This window comes from Diorhabda sublineata, unplaced genomic scaffold (assembly GCF_026230105.1).
Source record: "Diorhabda sublineata isolate icDioSubl1.1 unplaced genomic scaffold, icDioSubl1.1 Dsub_13, whole genome shotgun sequence".
Taxonomy (NCBI): domain Eukaryota; kingdom Metazoa; phylum Arthropoda; class Insecta; order Coleoptera; family Chrysomelidae; genus Diorhabda; species Diorhabda sublineata.
In genome coordinates, this window is record NW_026614056.1 from 517,422 (window position 1) to 524,835 (window position 7,414).

Genomic DNA, 7,414 nt, shown 5'->3' on the forward strand with positions numbered 1-7,414 from the left:
GCATTCTGCTCTCACTCCTCGTGGATGATGGACTGATAATTGGGAAAGATGAAAAGAGAATATAGACTTTTGAAGGAAATAAGCAAGGAGTTTCAGATCACTTACAGTGAGAAAGTTCAGGACAAGTTGACGTACTTGGGCATGGAAATCAAGGTCGACAAAGATGGAATCTTCGTGAATCAGCCTCGGTACACGGAGAAGATCTTGAGGAGGATGAAACTCGAACAGTGCAACCCAGCATCCACACCAATTGAGCAAGGAATGATCACCAAGAAAACAGATTTCAAGAACGACGAGGCACTACCGGCGAAGAACAACTATCGCGAGGCGATAGGGAGTTTGTTGTACCTCGCTACAATATCTCGACCAGACATCAGTTTCGCCGTGAACTACCTCAGTCGATTCTGCAACAATCCCATGAAAAGCCATCAGGCGATGGTGAAACGTGTATTCCAGTACTTGAGAGGGACAGTGACAGCAGGAATCTACTTCGGAGGAGGCAAAGAACTCGTAGCATACACCGATTCAGACTTCGGAGGAGACCTTGAGACAGGAAAGTCGACAAATGGAGTATTGGTGATGAGAGGAGGACCAGTAGTCTGGTACTCACAGAAGCAGCGTTTGGTATCGACTTTAACCGCAGAAGCAGAGTACCGAGCCGCAGTGTCTGTGATTGGAGATGTGTGCTGGATCAAGAGACTCACACTGGAACTTGGTATCCTGGAAAGTGATCAGCCGATCACTCTGAAAATCGACAACATGTCAGCGATTCACATGTTACAGAATGCACACGAAGGAAAGACAACCAGAGGCAAGAGACACATTGAGATACCACGAAAACACATTCAGCAACACGTCGGCAACACTGTGACACTGCAACACGTCGAGAGCAGCAAACAGATTGCAGACATTTTCACAAAAGCACTCAACAGAAAAGTTTTTGAGACACTTCGCTGTAAATTGATCAAGGAGGAGTGTTGAGAATTGATCAATTGACAGCTGACCCGAACCCAACCCAACCTTGACCCTATCCAACTTCACACTATACTTTTGTTTTATATAGAGTCAAAGTTGGTAATTATGTATTCTAATGTATTCTGATTTTATTAAATTAGTAGGCGATAAGCACCTTTTGACAGTTTCATGTAATAGTGACACGAGCGAAAAGAAAGGCGAAAGAAAAACGTGCTCCGAAATTGTTATTCCGTTATTATTGTTATTTGAACGCACTTTTGAAATCCTGTTCAATAAATCGAACATTGATCAAGATTGGACTCAATTTATTTGCAACTACAAACCCAAAACCCACTGTAAATGAAACAACATATATGCATATTATATCTTGATTTTGAATAATATTTTATACATAAACGAAGAAATAAAACAACATTGTAAGAAAAGTTAGTTAGCGGACACAAGAATATTTCCGCAGAATATATTTGTGCACCCACGATAAACAGGATTGCAGGACGAATTTCCTACAGATGAAAGATGGGCTAGGGATGTTGCTGGTATGTGCAAATGTATCGTAGGTATGTATACCATGGAGATCCTGAAGCTTATAACTTGTAAGAATAGACTGTATGCGCTCCTGTGCTTGTATTGCAGAAAACAGAATTAATGTCATTAATTGTGCAGCAACGATACTACCAAAAACTGTATATTGATTCTCATTCGTATTCATAGGTTCACGTGTGACTGTTTCGCTTATTCGTTTTAGATGTTTAACTACTGCAGTAACTTGTTTTTTTGTTGGTGGTCCTTGGGAGCTTTCGTTCGGTAGAGTTATTGTTTTTGCTGGATTTTCTCCTTGTTGTTTATTAACTTCTTCTTCGCGTGGTACCGTTGAACAGAATGTTACGGTCCGATTAATGGGAAACTTGTGACGATTCATGCACCAGCAAATTGTGGGGGTGAATTTTTTAATTATAAGGGTTCTAACAGCATTATTCTCTCTTGGCTGTTGTGCATGATGATTATTGTTTTCGCCATATCAATGTTGGATGTTCTAGAAAACAATCCGATGGAGGAGTTTTCCAACAGTCGTCTTTATTTGAAGCCATAGAGAATGACTAATTGACTAAACAGTTTACTAAATTAGGTATTTGCGCAAGTACTATTTCAAGTTGTTACTTACCGATATCGCGGGTTCTCATCGGGACCGCCATCGTTCGAAATAATAAGGACAGGCTTGACTTTATCATCTTCGTTTTTCATTAATTTACCAAAAGGCTGAAGAGTTAAGAGAGTGTCCAAGTCTTCAGCGTGACTAGTTGCAGTCGAAGACGAGTGCTTACTACTTCGGATTACTATATATGTTGGTCCACTATATGAGACGGCTTCTGACCGCCTATTGAGCTACTCTGCGGAGTTCGGGCTGGTGCGACAAACACCATTGTGTAAAATTTCGCATATATTTTTATTCTAGAAAAATTTCTTACTTCAATTTAACTTTACTTTCACACATTTTACAAGGTTTTCTATTGAAAAAAAAATACGTGATATTTGTTAAAACCCCCCTCTCCCCAAGTGAGATCTGGAAAGATTTAACTTGACCCCCTCCCCCCCCTTGAACACCTCACGTAATTTATGGACGGACGCCACCAAAGACCATGGCAAATATTATTTTCTGACTTTTGATTATCAGTCCAAAAGCTATTTGATAATTGTTGACAGCTACTCTCATTGGTTGAAAGTTTTTCCTACCCAAAATAAAACAGCTTTTACTATGATTAAGCATTGTAAGGATTTTTTTTCTAAATTTGGTGTTCCTGATATCTTCTATGCTGATAATGTTCCCTATAACAGTATAGAATTTAGAAATTTTACTAAATCATGGAATTTTGATTTGGAGTTTTCTATCCTTTTTTATCACAAGTCAAATAGTTTTGTAGAGAAGATGAATATCTCTAAAAACATGCTTAAAAAAATGAAACGTCTAGATGAACTATCGTAGTATTTACTTGAATATCTAGATACTCTTCTACCTACCTAGTTAGCATATGCTCCCATCCAATTATTTTTAAATCGCCTTGTGAAGATGGAACTTCCTATTACTTTAGAAAAACTTCTTCCCACAATTATTAATACAAAAAAATCTCATAAAAACTTGGAGCACATTTCTGAAACAACTCAAAAGAAGTATAATAAAACCGCTAAAAAATTTGCCACCTTTGTAAATGATTCAAAATGTTTTGTTTTAAAAAAACAATTCTTGGAATGAAGGAAAGATAGTGAAAAAATATAATGAGAGATATTATCTCATTAAAGATGAGAATGGGAAAACATTTAGAAGAAACAGGAAGCTTGTTAATAAAACAAATTTACCTGTGAACATTATAATTTGTTTGATGACTTATTATATGAAATAACTCATTTTACTCTTGAAACTGCAAACTTTCATAACATTATAAATGTTGAATACTTTCTGAGACAGATTCGTCTGATGATTATCTAAGCAGTTATGAGTTTGAACAATCTGTAGTCGTAAACTTGCCAAGTAAATTGATAGTTCATCAGGAATAAAATCGTCAGATTTCACCATTTTCCAACTGTTGTGGACTAATTTGTGGTGATCTTCCCACAGTGAAAATTTATCTTCTAGTTTTTCAGAATGACCTGTCAGATTGTTGTCACATCACTATCAAAAGACAAATAAATTTGAAATTCAATTCCATTAATTTAATAACATAGTGACAACAGGTAACAGTAACAATTACAGAAAGATCCAGACTAATAATAATTAGATGATGAATAGATTTTCTAATTTCATCCATATTTACGCGAATTCAGAGATAAGTAAGATGTAGATGGATAAATAAACAATGTGTGTGTTACAGGTAAAATAATTTACTAATCTCATAATTACTGACAAATATTTAGGTATTCTGTCATTCAGAAAATTATGAAATTTGCTGTTACTCTTGTTGACATCTTATTAAAAATAAACTACAACATAATTACATCCTTACTTACCTCAGCCCGATCGAAAAGGTTAGGTTAGGTGTTGAGATTTTATTGTAATGAGTAGGTATATTAATATACAATTATACACTATTCATTCTTATTTCGAATTCGTTCCACAAAACCAAATGCAATTTAATGTTTTCAAGTTTAGAAAAACAGTTTTTTTAGCACGCTTTTATTAGTTATTGTCGCTGTCTGACACACATGCGCAGTGATACCATCATCACCATACCATCATCAGTCATAGGAACATCATTTCTGATTTTCTGAAGAAGGCAGTACTCTTCTCACGACACGTTGTTAACTATTTTAAATTGAAAACAAAGAATTAGAAATAAAAGATTTTAGGTAAAATATTAGTGATCAAACGTCTATGTTTTTATGAAATGAACTGGTTATGGTCGATTCGATGTTTTATGAAAAAACATCGATTCATCGAGTATATCGATAGCATTTCAAAAAATCGGAACGATTCGTTGTATCGCATATTGTAAACATCGATGTTTTCGATGCATCGATTTATATCGAATATCCCTAGTCCTGTCAAGAGATAAGAAAAGAAGATAGCACAGTGATAAAAAACATGGTAGCTTGAAAACCTGATAATGAAAGTGCTAATAAATAAAACTACTAGTAAATAAATATAGTTTTAATAAAACATATAAAAACAAGAAATTGAACAATAAACAACGAAACAACATGAAACGATTGTCTTGTATGCAAAATACAGGAATGAAGTTGGTACTTTCAATTAAAAATGGTTAAAATTATGAAGCTGAAGAAAGCCACAGAGTTTAAAAATATTAGCATCCAAATAACACCAACATTATGAATTAGTGAAAGTTAGTAGGAAGAAGCTTCACAACATTATGCGGATAACCAGAATAAAACAGGTAAACCTTCCTATATTTAGTATCCTCATGATGTGAGTAAAATCAAGATGTTAGGTTAGTTGGTGTTAGCTAATAAAATTGAGAATTAAATGAAAAATAGGCTATCGAAGAGAAAATTAAAATAATTTATAAATAAACAATTATAATTGGATATTTATTGTTCAATAGTGACAAAAAAATTGTTATTGATTGTGATAGGGATGCTAACTTGAAGGTGGATTGTAAATCAGTTTCTTTTGTTTAACAAATTAATTCCAAACATTCATTTATTGCGAACCTTCAAATAACTCCTAATAAATAAAATGAAAAATTGAGGAATAAAAACATTTTTTTCTGGAGTTGTATTAGATTAGCCCATATTGTATTATCAATTTAAATCTGTTTATATAACTGAAGGAAAATAATCTATATCCAATTGATATATGAAATAAAAAAGGTTCTATTAGCAGCTGTTTTCAGTATGGCTGAGGATTTGGATACTTTTGCTGGTTTTTACTGTATTTCTACTCTGTTGTTAAGGCAATCAGGGAAGTGAGTGGCATAGTGTATGTAACTAAACTAGCACAGTTGTGATCATTAAAACACCATGAATACCCTTTCATATTATATTTTAATAATGTAATCAATTCTTTTCTGCTAGCTTATAATACCTCAATATTGCTTCTAGAAAACATGCTTACGTTTTATGATATAAAGTAAATAGGTACTTGAATTGCAAAAATAATGAACATATTAATTAAGTGAATCATTGCCTTTAAACTGTTAATGTAACAGTGTTTATAAATGTTATCTCTGCTTCTTGTGAAAATTGATAGTTTGATGAATTTAAACAGAAGTAAACTTTATAGTTCAATATAATTATCAACTTATTTTCAACTAATTTTATATTATATTTAATGTCCACCAAAATGGATAAATGGGTGAAATATGAAAAAACACAAAAGAGAAGGGTAATATAAAGGTGGCTATTTATTTATTCAGTACAGTGAAGACATATGAGGGTAGTAGTGTATTGTTGTATTCACAATAGTTACGTTGTACTCAATATTATTCTTTAGCTTGGTTAATAAATTATAACATACATATATCACTTACATTGTCAGTAAGGTGATTGATAGTAATGGTATATAGATCTCATTAACCCGAGGTTCTCTTTTCTGTTTTTGTTGATTCAAAATTACATTTGAAATCTTTCTGAGTATTGAATATTTCTTGTAGAAAATTGTGGGAAAGGGCGAAAATTGTAGAATGATTTAATGAATATGAGAGGTTTTGGAATTCCTTAATAGATGTGGTATTAGCTTAATTTATCAATTGTATTTATTTAGGCTTTCCTTATTACATGTTGTAGCTGATGTTTATTATGTGAATCTATTACATCTATTTACAAACGTGTGTGATTGGATTTTGAAATGGGATTTTATCCGTTATTGACTAATATTCTTTCAGTATTATTATAGAGTGGTTCTGATAGTCAATTTGAAAATATTTGTTATACATTTTTTCATTGAAAATAGCAGTGTCGAAAAAATGCAGTAGAATTTTTAAAAAAAGTGTATTATTCCAAAAGGAAACAGCAGAATTTAAAAACATTTATTATTTCAAAAGGAAACAGCAAAAACAAGTGATGCATACTATTTATAGTAATAATTAGGTTCGGTGGGTGTACAAGAAGAGAAGTTGCCAATTCGAGAAACTTATGAGAATGGGGACTTGGTTGGAACGCAGTTCATTATTATGAAACCCTAGCATTATTAATACATACACCACAAGAGAAATAGGGTACAAAAGTTGCCCAAGAAGAATTGGGTTCAAGTAATGATGAGGTAACCGACTGGAAAAATTATTTTAGGGAATTGTTGCAAGAACCCAAAAAAATCATATAAATTGATGAGTCCTGTTTATTCACAAATGATATAAAATTGAGGACGCATCACTAGGTGTTTGTGGGAATTTGTCAAGAGAATGGGAAATGTTTTTGTTTGCCGTGCCTTTCAGGAGAAAAAAAGTGTGGCTTTATATTATTCGCCAGTACTTAGAACCCGGAACTACTATTATGTCTGATGTGTGGAATTCTAATACCAAAACTACAAAAGTAGAAGATGAATTTTATACACTTCACTGTTAATCAGTTCACTGTTAATACAGAAACTGGAGCACATACATAAAGAGCAAAGAGAAGGTACAAGTACGAATTAGTAACATATCGGAATATGCTAGATTCGAAAAATCAGAGCAATTATTACGAAACTCTTAAAATCGAAGGAAAATGATACTTTTTCATAGAAAATAAAGTAACAGACCTATCAGTCTTATATAAAACTAATACTCATTCTTATTATAATCTTTATAAAAACAATTGGCGCTTTCTAAAAGTGAAGCTAATATATTAACAATGAAAACGTATCATTAAATAAACTAGGTAAAAATCTAACAATTAACAACACTACTGGTTCAAAACGAATCCCCGTTGGATGCGGGAAATCCAACATCAGGGTCGTTGATCTGTAAATGAAGAGCGTGAGTTTCTAGGCGGACAAATAATTGGACCAGTT

At 33.2% G+C, this 7,414-nt stretch overlaps 1 long non-coding RNA gene across 1 annotated transcript; it reads right to left on the reverse strand.

Moving 5' to 3' along the window:
- Positions 1-2,149: 2,149 nt before the first annotated feature.
- Positions 2,150-4,111, reverse strand: LOC130452029 (uncharacterized). The gene is made up of 3 exons (XR_008910817.1): positions 3,976-4,111; positions 2,992-3,640; positions 2,150-2,424 (listed from the first exon to the last, which is right to left on the reverse strand). It is a non-coding gene; the product is annotated as an uncharacterized LOC130452029 (long non-coding RNA).
- Positions 4,112-7,414: the final 3,303 nt, after the last annotated feature.